The 18,101-nt window shown below is 34.5% G+C and overlaps 1 pseudogene; it reads left to right on the forward strand.

The window, feature by feature from the left end:
- Window positions 1–12,192: 12,192 nt before the first annotated feature.
- Window positions 12,193–12,292, forward strand: LOC138834450 (U6 spliceosomal RNA; annotated as a pseudogene).
- Window positions 12,293–18,101: the final 5,809 nt, after the last annotated feature.

Raw genomic sequence — 18,101 nt, forward strand, 5'->3', positions numbered from 1 at the left:
GTGGGGGAGGGACATACAAAACAACAAACACTTGCATGAAAGAAAAAAAACATTAAAATACACATCTAACGGTTCATTTTCCTGACTTCACATTATTTGACCTTTTCCGCTTGACTCATACATATACTAGATATTACAAATAAGGGAAACCATGTCCGTTGTATGGCTAGTAAAGATCTTCTCCCAATCCGTGGGCTTTCTATTGTGGATCTTGCTTTTTTGAATCCTTATTGATGTGGAGAACTCTGGTCCAGACTACAGGAATGGATAACTGAATCCTGCAACAAGAGAATCATCTCAGGAGTGAAATATCCATCCATAAAGCACTTTAAAATATCCATGTCTTTGTTTCTTTGCAGTAGGACACCTTTAAAACAATGTTATTTCCTTTTGTTCTATGCTGGCCCTCAAATGGCACATTATTTCCTTTTGTAATACTCTCAACCAGAAGTTTACAGACAAGTTTTATATGAATAAAAATACTCTCTTGAAAAGTCAGGGACAGAGTTCTCTTCAAGCCCTGGATCATTTTCTTGTATAGTAAAAAGGAAAGCACAAGATAACTTGAACTTTTTCAAACCTCTATGTTCAATTCCTCTCCTGAGATCAGTTTCCACATTCAGTAATAGTTACTTCCAGTAACAATCTATGGAGCTGCTTGACGTAAAATGAATGTTTGCTGGCTTCATTGAAATAGCACCAGGACACCTTTGGACATCATGTAGCAGTGTTTCAGAGACAACTTAGTAAAGAGAAAATATGAAATTTAAATTGTTTATAAATACATTATCCATGAGTACATTGAGTTCAAACTTCATAAGTGCTCTGAAATTAAGGTGAATTTTAAATGGGAAGAGGGTTCTCAGATCATTTTCTGTGAGTGTGTGTGCTGTGCATTATTTTCCAAGTGTACAAGAGTTAACATTAAGAAATAATAGCAATAATAGGAGAAAGAGAAGTTCTGTGTTTAAGGATTCAATACAATTTAGAAGACTGTACAAATAAGACAACATTGAATCAATGAAGCCAAGTTCAGTATGTAGATTTACAGAAGTGAAAGCGTTTTTCCTAAGTAGAACATGAAGTATGAGGCCACTCCCTTTCTAAATCACACTTGTTAATCATGCAAATTTCTAAAAAGTAGAATAGAAGAATGATTCTGGTTCCATGCAAGTCAGATATAAAAGAATGGACTTAACTGGAAAAGAAATTCCATCTTCAGAGAGCAGGGATTATACTAGCAATGAACTTGGTGGCAAAGGTAATATTTCTTTTTATTTCCTTTATATATATATATATATATATATATATATATATATATATATATATATATATATAGTTGTTGTTCGTGGCACTTGAACACTGGGCACTGTCAATCTGCTATTCAGCTCCAGGCTAGTGCTCTACCATTTGAGCCACAGCGCCACTTCCAGTTTTCTTGTAGTTGATTAGAGGAAAGAGTCTCCGGGACTTTCCTACCCAGGCTGGCTTTGAACCTCAATCCTCCTAGATCTCACAACCACCCAGCTTAAGATCACATTTCTAACAGTATACACTAAGCATATATAATGTGTTTGTTCATATATCTTTATATGAATTCTTGAGTTAAAAATCTGGGCTACAGCTTAGACTTCGCACTCACAAAAATGTTTGTAGTTTAAAAGTTGATACTCTTGGAAAAATAAAACAAGAATGTAAAGAAGTCTGGAAGTTCAGTTTCCATCCAGTCTGGGCAGAAGAGTCTTTGAGATACTATCTATAATTAACCAGCCAAAGCTGCATTGGAAGAACAGTTCAAGTGATAGAATACCAGTCATGAGCAAGATTGTTGAATAAGAGTTTGAGGCTTTTGCACACATACATAAAAACACACACATACACACAGAGGCCCTTATATGTGCACACACAACTACACAAATAAAACAACTCTCCGAATATGAAGAAAAGCTAGAAAACAATAGAAAATATATCCTGAGAAAGACTAGAATCAAGTGATAAATTTTAATATTAACAGGTCCTCAAGTGAAATTTCTTCAAAAAAGTTTGAGACTATTACATAGGTAGGAACCAGAGATTGTAAGAAAGTCAATTAATCCTTATTAAAGGGATCAGATCCGGGGAGGAATGAATCAGAGACCCCTGCAGGTGCATGTTTAAATGTTCACATCCTGTTTCAAATGTTAGAACATCTTTCACAATTGTACATAAACACTCTGAGCAGTCAATGGTTAAGATTATCGGAGAAGTTCAGTATTGTTAGTGTGTTTCTAGATTAAATAAACCAATAAACTATGGCAGGGTAATGTGATACAAGCCTGCAATTCTAGCACTCAGACTGACAGGAGATTAGAGGGTGGAATTACATAGTGATACCTTCCCTGGACCAGGTAGTATAATTTTGTCTCAATAAAACAAACCAAATTACAAGAAAGGAATACACAGTTGGAGTCAAATTTCCTATTGAAATGCAACTGATATATAATCCTCAGTTGTGTTTTAAATGCTCTCTTCATTACAGAACATTCTTAGATGCAAAATAGCTCATGATTCCCATCCAAAATTTGAAAAAGTAAGTAAACGTCATTCTGTTGGAAGGCTTACAAACCTTCAGCCTGGAGAAATAGCAAAGTTCGTCTAATGTAGGACTTTGGGCACCTTGCTAAATTAGAATTTAGATTCAAAATAAATAGTTCGGTTTTGTTTGTAATTCCATGTTCTACAGGACACTACCAAATTCTTTTTAAGTAGAGGTTTTAATTGACAAATTCACAAATGATTCTGACATTCTATTTGCTTAGAATATTCTTTCAAGAGAGTTATAATTAGAACTTAGTTAATAGAGAATTCCAACACTTCATGTATAAAAATGATAATGTGAATAATCTAGACATAGTTGCCAACAAATGGATGATATTAATTTATAAATTTAGAAAAAGAGCATTTTTTGAGGTTTGGTATACTATGGTATGAAGAGAATAATTGTTTGATATCTTCTTTCTTCTACCTATATGTAACACAGGAAGCAATTTCCTTAATTACATGCCTCTGTATACAATGAGAAAAATGCTAGGTTTGGGTTCATTTTTATTTTTATTTTTTTTTGGGGGGGCGGTCCGGTCGTGAGGCCTCAACTCTGGGCCTGGGCACTGTCCCTCAGCTCTTCATCTCAAGTCTAATGCTCACTCTACCACTTGAGACACAGCGCCACTTCCGGCTTTTTTTCTTTTTGCTTATGTGTGCTGAGGAATCGACCCCAGGGTCTCATCCTTGCAAGGCAAGCATTCTACCACTGAGCCACCTTGGGCTTCCCAGCCCAATTTTTGTTTTTTATTTATTGGTTTCTCCTAGGACTTGAACTCTAGGCCTGGACACTGTCTCTGAGCTCAAGGCTCCGGCCCTACAACTTCAACCTCAGTGCCACTTGTGTCTGGTTTTTTTCTGAGAAGTTTATTGGAGATAAGATTATAAGGAATCTTCCTGCCTGGATGGACTTTGAACCATAATCTTCTGATCTTAGAATCCTGAATATCCATGATAGTTAAAAAAAGTATAAATATAAATATTTGCAAGTGTTCTGATCTCAAGAATACCACTGGTGGAAAATTGATGCAACCAAGTTTATTGTGGTGTTCTTTGCAGAACAAGGAGGGTATCACAATACCAGAGGTGTAGTATTTTTTCACAGTAGAGATAAGCTATTCATGATGTGAATTAAGGGAACTTTATGGTGCACCTTACAAGTTGGAAACTGTTGGGCTAGGATTGCTTTATGGCATAAAGCTTGGGATTGCTTACTCTTGAAGAATTATTACAGATACTTCATAATTTTATCCTCTACCAGAATGTGCCTATTTTTCTGTTGACTTCTAAATCTGTAACACCCCATTGGAAACTGTATCTATTGCAGAATTACGTAACATAAAAACAAGTACTGTTTTGAATCTCTCAGATATGGAATGTTCAGAATTTGAAAATGAGTAGTTATTAGTCGAAAATGAAGTTTACAACTTTGGTGGGGGGGGTGGGGAGGATTGGGGGGACGGGGGGAGGGTGGGAAGGGATGGGAAAGGGAAACAAAGGAGGAGGCTGCAATGCTTGATAAGAAATGTACTCATTATCTTGCTCATGTAATTGTAACTACTCTCTACAGTATTTTCCCAATAAAAAATAAAATCTAGAAAAAGAATTTTGAAGAACACATATATTATGTACTAACAACTTATTTAATTTTAAAAGTTATGGGTTTCCATATAATTAAAGTGTTTTCGGTTTTACTTGTGTGAAAGTACTAATTTTTTTTAAATATGCAAGTATATTGTGAAAATACTGTCTAGTTGGATAACATTCAAGTTGATGACATTCTGATAAAGAAGGGGTAATTAAATCAAATTAGATGCCAAATAATACTGATTTTTAAAATTTTTACTATATAAAAATAATATTCACTATACCAATACAGTGAAATTTTACTTTATGCAACTTATTTTTTAAATTTAATTTTATTGTCAAAGTGATGTACAGTTGCTTAACAAGTAATTGTAAGGGAGCAAATAAATAACTTTTCAAACTTGTTACCCCCTCCCTCATTTTTCTCACAGCTTTCCTTCACCTCAGTACACCTCACAAGTTGTAATGTATATTTCCAACATATTGTCTTGTGTGTATTGCTATTGCCTTGGCTTTCTCTTTGTCATTTGTGTCACTATTGTGATGTTCCTCTTCCCTTCTCTAATTAAGGTAAATGTATACACAACACACAGTGTGGTACCAAAATCAAATACTGCAAGGGATAAACCATAGGGGGAAAATCAAAAGAAAATAGAAATCACAAAATACGTTAAAAACAACAACCGCAAATAAAAATCTCTGATTCCATATCTTGGAGTTCATTTTGTTCAGCATCATCTTATATGTTTATATATGTGCATAACAAAGGCACTGGAAAATAATAGTTGCATGGACAGTATATCGTGAAAAAACATGTTAACTGTTTTTGATGGTAAAAGTGGAATTAGGATTGGTGAATTCGTGGTTCTGATAAAGGAATTTCAAAAGAGTTTTAAAGTTATGACAGGTAAATTTTAATTGTTCAAAATGTTTAAGAATATAGCCTATTAAGAAAATTTAAAAATGCCTGGGAAAATAGGCTTTCATGCATAGAAATCCATGGAGACTTAGTGGAGAGGGAGCAACGTGAGTGAAGAAGGCTCATTTTCACACTAAACAAATAAAACTCACAAATCTAGTTGTAAATCCTTTAGCTTCCGTTGAAAATTGCCCTTACCCAGGAAATATACTCTCACTGTGAGAAACAAGGTTATGGTGCAATTTAATTGAAATTTCTTTTTTAAAAAAGACATAAAAATTTGTGAACTGACCTTTAATTACCAAACAATAATTCTCTGAACAAGGTAATTTGGGTCAAAATATTTAGGGAGAAAGTGCCCTCCACAATGAAAAAAGGTATTGGGTTTACACTTTTCTGTTTGTAATACTTTCCACAATGTCTTTGCACGTGAAGCACTGAAACACAGAAAAAAAATCTAATTGGATACTTCAAAGCAATGATTTCACATTTCTATGTGGCTCACAAAAAAGTAATATACTTATTAAAATGAGATAGTGAAGATTTCTCTTATTACATAAGCCAAAAATTTTTTGGTTCAGAAAAGAATTGGGCAAATGGAAAAGGTAAGAAAAGAGTGTTCTTAGAAGTCTTAGCTAAGCAAATTGGCTTCAGGAGTAGAGGGAGGCCAAAACATTTTAATATAGATTGTCTTAGTATTTTTGTTACCTAAGGTGATTTTACAGACTTTATTTCGCTCACTACAATGCAAAATAGACTGAATGAAGACATGAAAATAAATTGCACATCAAAATGTGGCAACTTAATAAAAGAGTTTTAAAGGAGAAACCATGAAGGTGTAGCATTGGGGGCTGGGAAGGTGGCTCAGTGGTAGAGCACTTGCCTTGCATGCATGAGGCCCTGGGTTCGATTCCTCAGCACCTCATAAGAAAAAGGAAAAAGCCGGAAGTGGCATTGTGGCTCAAGTGGTAGATCGCTAGCCTTGAGCTGAAAAGCTGAGGGACAACGACCAGGCCCAGAGTTCATGCCCCATGATGGGACCCCCGCCCCCCAAAAATGATGTATCAGTGGGGGAGGCCTTATAGTCCTTCAGCTTCACTAGACTTGAAGGCAAGAAGTTGTGATTAATTGGAAGCCAGGCAAGAGCTAAGAGGAGGACATAGAAGTAAGACATAGAAGCATTGTCCTTTTTAACCGACAGTGTCATCCAAGGTATGGGTGGTTTAACTCTATTCTTCTCCATACATCTTGTTGAGCAAATGCAAGACACAGAGAAAAATAATCTATTGAAACAATTTTGCAAAGAATAACTTCACTGTCCCTGATATGGTATCTAAGGAGAGTCTTAAGAGAGAAGATAAAAGTGGAGTATTCTTCTGTTTCCTCTAAGCATCTTGTCAGCAAAATATATCTTTGAGGTTAGAAGTGATTGAACCAAAAAGCGGTGGAGTACTTATTTTTGTGGGCTCTTTAGACACAAGAATACTTTCAAGGTAAAAGGGAAAGAAAAAAGGATATCCAAATATTTGTGATCACAGTTTCTTGGACTGGTTTTTTTGGAGACAAAATTTTCATTAGAGTTTGTCCTGATTAACATCAATGTTGGGTTTTCATGGAAACCAAAGGCAGGGGGTTAAGTTTAATGGACTCCCTTGAACAAGTAAACAGCATGATTTAAAAAAAATGGTAAATAATGTTTAGTGAATTTCTCTCACCAATTACTTTTCCAGAACAAAGAAGGAAATATATAACTAAAAATCAATTGATTGAAAAGTATGAAGAAAGAGTAGTGAACAGAGATGAAAGAAAACATAGGGATTGTTTTCTCTCCACTGGAGTGATGGGTTCTTGATCTTGTTTCTTCCATTCTATCTTCACAAGCTATCAAGGGTGGCTCAGGACTGGAGTATCCAGTTCAGACAGAGAGAACTTACAGAAGGAAGATAATATTTGCAGCAGATGTAGGTGATTTATAACCTTAGACAATCTATTTAAATCTGTATAAATTTTTCCCCTACCCCAAACTTCCCTCTTTGAATAGTTTTGTTTGCTTTTCCCAAGACTGCCCTTCATTAGCTGCTTAAAATTTTGAGAAGTCATATTCATACTCTCTAGAGATTGCTGTTTGATTGTATTTTTGTGTGTTTTTTCAACTGAATTTCAAAAGATTGTGCAATTGTGTTACAGTTAAATATGTCCATCTAACTGCCCAATGCTCCTGGATCAAATTCACTCCTTCTATCATTGTGAACCAACTCCTTCTCTAAGATTTATTTCAGATTTACCACTTTCTTTATCACATGTGTACATTGAGTATTCTAGCTGTACTTGCCTCTTGTTGCATTTTCATTCATTCTATCTTTACTATTATGCTTCTTTGGTTTCAACTTCCTGATAGTTTTTCTCTTAAACTGTCAGTACTTTGAAAGGTTTAAATACATTCCATGGAGTTTCGATCCTCAATATACTTGAACTTATGTCAGCTTATATTTCCATAATTCATTCATCTGCAATAATAATTTGCAAGACTGGAGACGTGAAGCACCTAGACATGATTTTATTCTCATCCATTTGGAAGATTAATCTTTAGTGAACAAGAAAGTTTAAAAATGGTTTAGGATATATTCCTAACTACCAATTTGTATAAATGGCTTTGTACAATGATGTGTGATTATTTTATTTTACATAGGATAATATTTTCTACTACCTATAATTTTTGGAAAAAAGAAAATTATAATTTACTATTATAGAGGAATATGATAGAAATAGGAGACAGATTTTATGTTTGTCACATCTCTGATGAGTACTCATATTCAAGACTTACTATGTTAGACAGATATGGAAAACATTAAAAAAATATGATAAGGCAACTATTTGTCACTTTTTAAAATGAACATTTTTAAGTGATGAAATTTACTTTATTAGCTAAGATTTGGGTTTGAAATATGGGAGGCTGATATATTTAACAAATTTTGGAAGGCACCTAATGAACAACACAAATGGTGGGTGGTACTATTTCTACACTTTAATGAATGGTTGAACCTGATTGGCATTAGTGCTGGGTAAATAAATCAACTCTATTGTCACTTAGTATCATCTATTTGCCAAATGTTATTTTGGCGAATGTGATTTTTTTGGTAGATCGTGCGGCTTGAACTCTGGCCTTGGGTGTTGTCCCTGAGTTCCTCAGCTGAAGGCGAGCACTCTACCACTTAAGCCACATCGACACTTCCTATATACGAGTGATTTATTGGAGATAAGAGTCTCACAAATGGGCTGGGATGTAGCTCAGTGGCAAAGCGCTTGCCTAGCAAGCGCAACGTCCTGGGTTCGATCCCCAGTACCAAAAAAGAAAAGACAAAAACATACAGTTAAAAAAAAAACCAAACAAGAGTCTCCCAGACTTTCCTGCGGGGCTGGCTTTGAACTGTAATCCTCAGATCTCATCCTCCTGAGTATCTAGGATTACATGTGTGAGCCACTAGCGCCTGGCTTGCGAATGTGATTTTTCTTTTTATTTTATTATATTTTATTATATTTTATTTGAGAACATACTGTACAGAGGGGTTACAATTACATGGGCAGGAAAATGCATACATTTCTTACCAAGCATTGCAGCCTCCTCCTTTGTTTACACTTCACCTCCCTTCCCAGCCTCCCCCCTCCCCCCCACCCAATCATACCCCCCTCCCCCCCACACTGACATTGTAAAGCTGGTTTTGACATGACATTTTGTACTTCTCATTGTTGCAACAGGTCCACCTGAATCCTTAAACGACTTGTTTGTCCCCATCTCCTCCACATGTTATACTGACATCAAATATAGTGAAAGCGGGAGTTACACTGTGGGGGAGGGACATACAAAGCAACAAAGAAATAATCTTATAAATGCGTTAGAAACACATGCATGAAAGAAATGAAAACATTAAAATACATATTTAAGGGTTAATTTTCCTAACATCACATTATCTGACCTTTTCCGCTTGACTCATACCTATACTAGATATTGCAAATAAGGGAAACCATGGGACCTATGTTTCTTTGGGCCTGGCTTACTTCACTTAATATATTTTTTTCCAAACCTTTCCATTTCTTAACAAATGGGGAATGTGATTTTTCAAAGATTATTTGAAAAAGAATACACTTTCAAGAGATTAAATGCTTTGAGAATGACAACATTTTTATACCACAGAACCAAGTTTTACTGAAGTACCAGTGTTTTGAAGAACTAAAGATCTTCTCAATTGACGTTTTTTCTGAATTGCCTTTGACCTCTAAGTCAAGTTTTCCTGGCCTTGGTAGACCAAATGTGGATCTATTCTTCCAGGAGCTATTTTTCTGACCCACTTATACTGGATGAGATTTTTTTTATTAATCATTAGGGGGGGTATTAAAATAATCTTGTGATGCTTTGTGATCTTGTTCACTTATATGGGCTGGTCTTCTGTAAATTGAAAGTTTGATTACAGTACTTTTTCTCAGATTTTGTGATCTCAGCCTTCGTTTTAAGTTGCATTGCATTTCAAATTGCTTACTGCTAATTCCTGATTCTCAATTATAGGAAATATTATAGGAAAATATTACAGGAAATGAGAATTAACATGGCTCTTCAATTACTTCTGTTTGCACGTTGAATGGGACTAGTTGAGAAGTCTTGACCCTGTTATCTAATGATGCTGGTAATTGAGACCTGGGATCCTAGGACCCATGCGTCTTGCAGAAGAATAATATCTTTTAGACATCATATCAGAAAAATTTAGTTATAATCAATAGGAACGCTTCAGAAATATGGAGAAAAACAGTTTGGAACCAGCGAGTTAAAACAATAAACAGAGCAGCAGAGTAAACTCCCTTATAGATTAGAGGAAAACAACATTATATATTACCATGTGAATTCTGAAGAACAAGAACACTTAGAAGGTATCACAAGTTTATACTGAAGACATTACATTGATACTTTTTATATTCTAGTATGTATTCCAAACCTAATTAATTATATTCCAATTCTATTTATTGGAATAAATAATTATCAATTTATTTGCCAAATTATCAAATAATTCTAGTAAGTTTCACTGTGTGAAATATAAAATCAGCACATATAAATACAAAATATATAGCTATATATAATATAATAAAAAAGGGCACATGTTTTGCATTGTTCTGTTGTGGTTAGGGTATCAACGACAACACAGTTTTAAAGTATTATTGCATTATCTCTACCTCAGTATTTGGTAGATTTAGACCTAAAGCTTTACCATTTGTTGATTTTCAGCCTGGAGGCAAGAGGAAACATTGTGATTAAAACATTACCAATTTCACATAGAGCTCTCCTATGACCTAGCAATCCCACTTTAGGGCATTTACCCAAATGTTTACAAACAAGACCACACTAAAGCTACCAGCAAAACTATGTTTATTGCAGCATTATTTACCATAGCTAAGATATGGAACCAACCCAGATGCCCCTCAGTAGATGAATGGATCAAGAAAATGCGGTATATATACACAATGGAATTCTATGCCTCCCTCAGAAAGAATGACATTGCCTCATTTGTTAGGAAATGGAAAGGCTTGGAAAAATTATATTAAGTGAAGTAAGCCAAGCCAAAAGAAACATAGGTCCCATGATTTTCCCTTATTTGCAATATCTAGTATATGTATGAGTCAAGCAGAAAAGGTCAGATAATGTGATGTTATGAAAATGAACCCTTAGATATGCTTTTAAACGTTTTTTTCATTCATGTATTTGTTTCTAACGAATTTATAAGATTATTTCTTAGTTGCTTTGTATGTCTCTCCCCCACAGTATAACCCCTGTTTTCACTATATTTGATGTCGGTATAATTTGTGGAGAAGAAGGGGAAAAACAAGTTGTTTAAGGATACAGGTGGACCTGTTGCAACAATGAGAAGTACATGTTGTCATGTTGAAAACGAACTTAATAATTTTGGTGGTGGGGGGCAGGATTGGGTGCGGGGGTGCGGGAGGCTGGGAAGGTATGTGAAGGGTAAACAAAGGAGGGGCTGCAATGCTGAAGGTGGCTCAGTGGTAGAGTGCTTGCCTTGCATGCCTGAGGCCCTGGGTTCGATTCCTCAGCACCACATAAGCAAAAAGAAAAAAGCCGGAAGTGGCACTGTGGCTCAAGTGGTAGAGTGCTAGCCTTGAGCTGAAGAGCTGAGGGACAGCGCCCAGACCCAGAGTTCAGGCTCCACGACCGGACCCCAAAAAAAATTTAAAAAAAAGAAATGTTCTCATTATCTTGCCCATGTAATTGTTACCCCTCTGGACAGTATGTTCACAATAAAAAAATGCTTATTAAAAAAATAAAAAAAGTATTACCAATTTAAGGCCTAATAAAGAAGAGAAAGATATAGACTTCTCCTGCAGCTATGGAAATATTTGGTGATAGAAAGGCAGGAGTGTAATTCCTGCCTGGTCGGAAGGTAGACAGGCCAGACATTAGGTAATCATGCTTATGAACAATTTTTTCACCTTCTTGGCTTTAGCTACCTTTGAAATGGTAGGTATAATAAACAATTATATTTTGATAAAATACCTTCTAGTTCGAACAATTCTGTCTGAAATGTTCATCTATCTATGATCCCTTGTAACTGAGGTTAGTTTTGTTCCTGTAAGACAAACTATCCTGTCAGTGTAGGATATTCTGGTTGGTCTGTTCCTACATGGAAGAAGGATAGTCAGGTAAACATTTGTGCTAGTCAGACCTCACTTGGGAAAATTTCAGCTGCAGAACTTTAGAAGTAGCTCTTAAGCAAGGCTTACTTTGAATCCATTAGCTCCACAAAGCTAACTCAGTTGCATAAATAAGTACTTGAAAAAGCCATCACCTTAGGACCTAGCTATAAGTTCCTCAAAGTATGATCAAACCTAAATTGAAAAAGGCTTAAAATTGTCATTGACAAAAAAAGCAAATTTGAGCAATTGAATGAACAATATAATTTTTTCCACTATACACATTATTTTAGGGAAATAAGATCAATAGTATTGTTGGGAACAATAAGCTTTCCTTGTTACAAATAGGCACCCAAGGATGTAAGCCTGTATGAAAATTGCATCATTAACTACTTAAATTTAGAGGATACTACATGATTCAGCAGCACGTATACCCAAATTACAACAATACAGAGATTAACATGGCACTTGCAAAAGGATAATATGAATATTTGTGAATTATTTCATAATTTTCATTCTTCAGTTGCAAGAAATGACAGTTACTAAAAAGTTGATTACAAAATTACAAGTATAACAATACATGCAAGTGTTAGAATTAAACGTTAGTTTGACATCAGGGTATTAAGCCTTCATCTTAGAAAGGCCTTTACATAGAATAACCTTTACAAATCTTTTGAAATTAGTTAACATTGTCATTTTATCCCAAAGAAATGTACGACTATAAGGACCTTGAAAAAAAGTAATCTTAAATTTTCTATATGGAATGCAATCTGAAAGGACACATTTATTAATGAATATATATATATTTTAAAAATGTTGAATTCAAAGTATATCTAGGAGAGAATGAAATAGATTATGGATATTATGCAAACACTGAATATTTTCAAATATACCTTTTTCAGACAAGAACCAGAAATGTCTTTAGTTTCTGTACTACTCACATCAACAGATAAGTTCAAATTATTTCTGATTAAAAAATCACAAACCATGCAGAAATCATATAGATGTATACAAACAACTCAAATACATTTTGACATAAAAGTCATGCAATTCACTTGTAAACATACCAGGGAACTTTTACAGTAAGATATTGCTGTTATTTGGATTGTGAAAATATTTTGTATGGACACAAGAATGGACTTAACTTAAACTGATATCAAACTTAACTGATATCTTATCTATGCAGTAATGCTGCAATTATTCTGGTAGTTTTAGTATGGTCTTGTTTGATGCCCCTCAATCGAAGAAAGGATTAAGAAAATAGAATTCTATGTAATGGAATTCTATGCCTCCATCAGAAAGAATGACATTGCCCCATTTGTTAGGAAATGGAAAGACATGGAAAAAATTATATTAAGTGAAGTAAGCCAGGCCCAAAGTAACATAGGTCCAATGGTTTCCCTTATTTGCAATAACTAGTATATGTCTGAGACAAGCAGAAAAGCTCAGATAAGTTGATGTTAGGTGAAATGAACCCCAAGATAAGGATTGAAATGTTTCTTTTTCTTTCTTGCGATTGTTTCTAACATATTTATAAGATGAATTATTTGTTGCTTTGTATGTCCCTCTCCCACAGTATAACCCCTGCTTTCATTGTATTTAATGTTGGTATGATTTGTGGAGGGGAAGGGAAAAAACAAATTGTTTAAATAGGGATGCAGGTTGACCCACTGCAACAATGAGATGTACAAGATGTCATGTCGAAAAATGAACTTTACAACTTTGGACGGGGGCGGGGGGGGAGGACAGTGAAGGGGTAAGGGAGTGGGGGGAGATGGGAAGGGGAAATAAAGGAGGAGGCAACAATGCTTGATAAGATATGTACTCATTATTTTGCCCATGTAATTGTAAACCCTTTGTATGGTATTTCCACAATAAAAAAATAAAATTCAACAAAAAAGAAAAAGAAAATAAAAGTAACTTAACCGAACCATTATGACTTAAGAGAACAATTTGTACAGCCTTCCACAACTTCAAAGAGTTAGTGATACATACTTATCCTTTTGGTAATATCAAAGGCAGTTTCTTCCAAGTTGTTCTTCAGACCTGGTTTGATATATTGTTTCAACTGAACGAGATCCAGCATATCTTTGCTATCTCTATTCCCAGAAGCAAGATGCAAGGGAATCAAGAGGCCTTTAGTTTGGGCATTGGTATCTGCATCATGATGAAGTAAGAAAGAAGCCACACTGGTATTATTCCACATATAAGCACTGTGCAGGGGTGTCCAGCCATTCACAGTTATTGCATGAATATCTGCTGCTTGAGCTACCAACTCATGGACAATGTCTAAGTGGCTACTGTAGGCTTCCCTGCATCTCTAGTATTCACCGAGTGGCCTTTATGGAAAGTAGACTTCACACTCCAATAAGCCCATTATTTTCAGCAACCCAAAGAAGAAATTTGCTTGGATCCTATTCCATTTTTTCCTTGCAATTGATACCATTCCTCACTTTTTCATTTTGTTCCTCATCTTCATCAGAATTGCCTAACTAGACATTTTCAGTGCCAGTGGGAATAAGGTGTCCATGTTGAACTGGTGAGAAAAATACAGTGAATTTTCTGCATTTGTTTTTTTTATGATGATTTATTTTCTCCTTTTCCATTTTTATTATTCTAAGTCATTCTCACTGGAAAGCAGGGAATTGATGGAGAGCAGAGGAAAGATGTTCCTCTGTAATCAAAGGTATAGACTGAAAATGATTATCAGTGTTGTCTTCATGTGCAGCTTCTTCTAGGAATGAGATAATAGAAGGTGGCTCAGTGGTAGAGTGCTTGCCTGCATGTATGAGGCCCTATGTTCGAGTCTTCAGCACCACATAAGCAGAAAAAACCAGAAGTGGGGCTGATGCTTAAGTGGTAGAGTGCTAACCTTTCGCTGAAGAGCCCAGTACCCAGGGCCAGAGTTCAGGCCCCACGCCGACCAAAAATAAATAAATAAATAAAAGAAATAAGGCTTTCTATATAAATGATTTGGGAAATGGCAGAGCAGAAAATGAAATGATGCAACCAAAAATACAAAAGCAAAATAAATTAGGATAATTGTGGAGCAGTCATATTATCTATGAGAACCATGAAAGAGAGAAGTGAGAGGCAGAGAGATGTGCAATGATCTAGCCACAAAATCCATACCTCTGATCAATTTATAGAGCATACAATATTTTATTTTTTAAAAAACATGGAAATAGAATGTATGTATTTACTTTGAAATTAGTAAATACATTTTTAGTAGCCCGCATAAAGAGACATAGCTTTGACCAAATTACAGATAAGAATCTAAATCCTTGATAATTCTAGTAACACATCTGACTCAAATCAGGTGAATCACACTTTTCCTGTACAATGTAGGAATAGGTCCAAGCTAGGAAAGCAGCTAGAGATTACATCTGTGACGAAACTTGGTGGACAATGGTGTCAAGATTTACTTTTGGTGATCCACTTGCACTGGAAGCATGATTCTGAACTATTGCTTGCTGATCTCAACTATTGCTTTAATCATTGTATTCTCCAAGAAGAAAAAGTGAGATTTAGTTGAGAGGAAAGTACTACTAATACATTTTGACTTCTCATTAAGCACCTTCGACCATCAAAATCATTTGAAGACGATAGACAGGCAGGCCTACTTTTTTAGATGAAAATAAAGCAATTTAAATAGTCATGCTAAGACTTCTATTTTACTACTGCATTATACATTTTTTTCTAATGTTGGGTAACAATAAATAATGGATCTATTAGAAATCTCTTAAAGCTCATATGTTCAATCGTTAGTTCTCTTATACTATATCATGGCATTTTTTTGTGTATGTTCTTAAGAAGAAACTTAAATTACTTACTTGAATTTCTGACAGGACAATATCATCACTGTACATCTTGGTTCTATACTCAGTTTTAAATTACTATATAAGTATGTGCATTAGATAAATATAGAGGAAAAAGTAGAAGCCACACTGGTGGTTTGTGTCATTAATCCTAGCTAATTAGAAAGATTAAATCTGAGGATTTTGATTTGAAACCAGACCAAGCAAAAAAAAAAAAATGTCCATTAGATTCTGTTTTTAAAGTAACCAGCAAAAGCTAGAAATGGAGCTGTGGTACAAGCAGTAAAATGCTAGACTTGAGAAAACTAAAAAAAAAACTAAATTCTGAGACAGAGCCAGGCCCTGAATTCAAGCCCTATTATTACTATCAAGCAAATTAATTAATTAATTAATTAATTAATTAAAATAAATTAAGTGAGGCAGGTAAAATGTAACACCCGTGGTGACTAAATTGTGTATCATTTTGTAATAAAGCAAATTATCGTGTCTAATAATCACTAATATTTTATTTGTACTTTTTTGTATAAAAAACCCTGAATTTAGCATGCATGTATATGTGTGTGTACATGTGCGCATGTGTGTATATGTATGTTTTTGTGTGCTGTTACAATGTTGCTTGCCAATGTGTACAGGGTGAGGCTGAAAAGAGCTAACTGTGTTGCAATGTTTTTATCTATCACTGTTATGTCATTTCAATGTAACCTTCCTTTTGTACATTTTATTTGTCAAATAATATCTTCATAATCATAGCATTTACAGCATTAAGTTAGATAAAAGAGATTGCTTTCAGCTCTTGCTATATGTTAGGTAAGAAGATGCAGACATAATTAGGTAGTAAATTATTGCTGTAAGATGATTGTCAGTACAAAATATGTATTTGACCTCTTAAATTGGTTATACTATTAAGATATACTCACTCCGTGAGTTTGACCAACAAACATAAAGGTATTACTCTCTGGTTATTCCTGTGAAACACAACGTGGATAAACTCTTTCCGGATTTCTGTTGAAAAAAAATTTTTTGTAAGATCATATCTATTCTGACTAAGAGATAACCCCATACTTATTATGTTTGAGTATCCCATTATATTGACTGAAAATCAGTATTGTGGATATGCTTGTTAGATATTCCTTTCAAAAACAAACAAACAAAATGCATGTGTCATTTCCAGATTGTAGATGTATTGGAAGTTGTTTTGTACATGCAAAAGGATCTTCACTAATGGCTCTTTTGTGGGAGTAACTATGGCAACTTTAATAAATAAGGCTTTTCAAATATCTTTTCCAATATAAATAACATCCCAGAGTGAGTCTTGCAATATCTGAAAGGACTTTGAATATTTTATTATTATTTCAGTTCATTGACTATAGAGCTAAAGACATTTCTGAAATAAATATTTTTAAGATCTGAAAATGTAAGTGGTCATATAGGCTTTTATGCATCATTTTATGAAAAGCCAGTTTTTATGAAACTAAATGAAATAGAATAAAAGAACATAAGTGAATTGAGTAAGCTAATTATTTGTATAACTTTGTTTTCAATTATCACAATTTTGTTTTCTATTATCTCAGTCTTTTGAATGTAGATGATGCAGTTAAATTTTTTCCTTTGTGTCTCTATACTTTAGATACTTTTAGAATCTTTGTATTTTAAGATTGAATTTTTAGTATAAATAAAGGTCTTTTAAAAATATTAGGATTATTCTTGTGTTTTGTGTTTAACTCCCAAGAAAATGACTTATTTTCAAGTGTTAATAGTTTATAATTGAATCTTAATTATCATAAGAAATTATTTAAAAACACAGTAGTATTTATCTTTTTAAACCAATTGTATTTACAAGTTGGAGAGTCTTTAATTCATGCTTAGGTCTTGGTGTCTATGATTTTTACCCTCTTCTCCCTAACAATGATAGATCTGCCTGTATTTTTGGGTATAGGAAAGATAAAATATTTATCTGGGGCCAAAGGTGACTTTTTTATCAGTCTTGCTTTAATAGCATTTTAAAGTAGTACATTCCTTCAAAATGTTGGGTATAAAAAGCAATCAAAATACTTCTAATGGTAAACAACTTAGGTGAGCTACAATATGGAAATCACTGGTCCATAAGACATGCAGTCAGTTTCCATCAGGAATTGGCAGGTCATTCTTTCAGTAAGATTGTGTTAAACAGAGATGGGATCACCAGGCAGTGCAGTGTTGAGTCATGGAATAGAATACGGTTTCTACTATTTTGAGCTGGAAATCAAGAATGTTATAGTTTAGGAGTTCCTTTAACCAGGGAGGAATAAATTTATTATGAACTTGCAGTTTTCATATTACAGTTACTTATTTTCTAACAAATATAAAGAAAATACTATTAGAATGTACACAATAATTGTGGGAAATTTTCCTCGAATTAGAAGAGTAAGTGCTGGTATTTTAGTCATAAAATTGAATGAAGTCATTTGATACAGTTGGAGATGGGCATCAGGCTAACACTTACCATGTGTGCAATGTTGGACTAG

The sequence above is a fragment of the Dipodomys merriami genome, unplaced genomic scaffold (genome assembly GCF_024711535.1).
Source record: "Dipodomys merriami isolate MVZ:Mamm:240054 unplaced genomic scaffold, mDipMer1.0.p SCAF_215, whole genome shotgun sequence".
In the NCBI taxonomy this organism is placed as follows: domain Eukaryota; kingdom Metazoa; phylum Chordata; class Mammalia; order Rodentia; family Heteromyidae; genus Dipodomys; species Dipodomys merriami.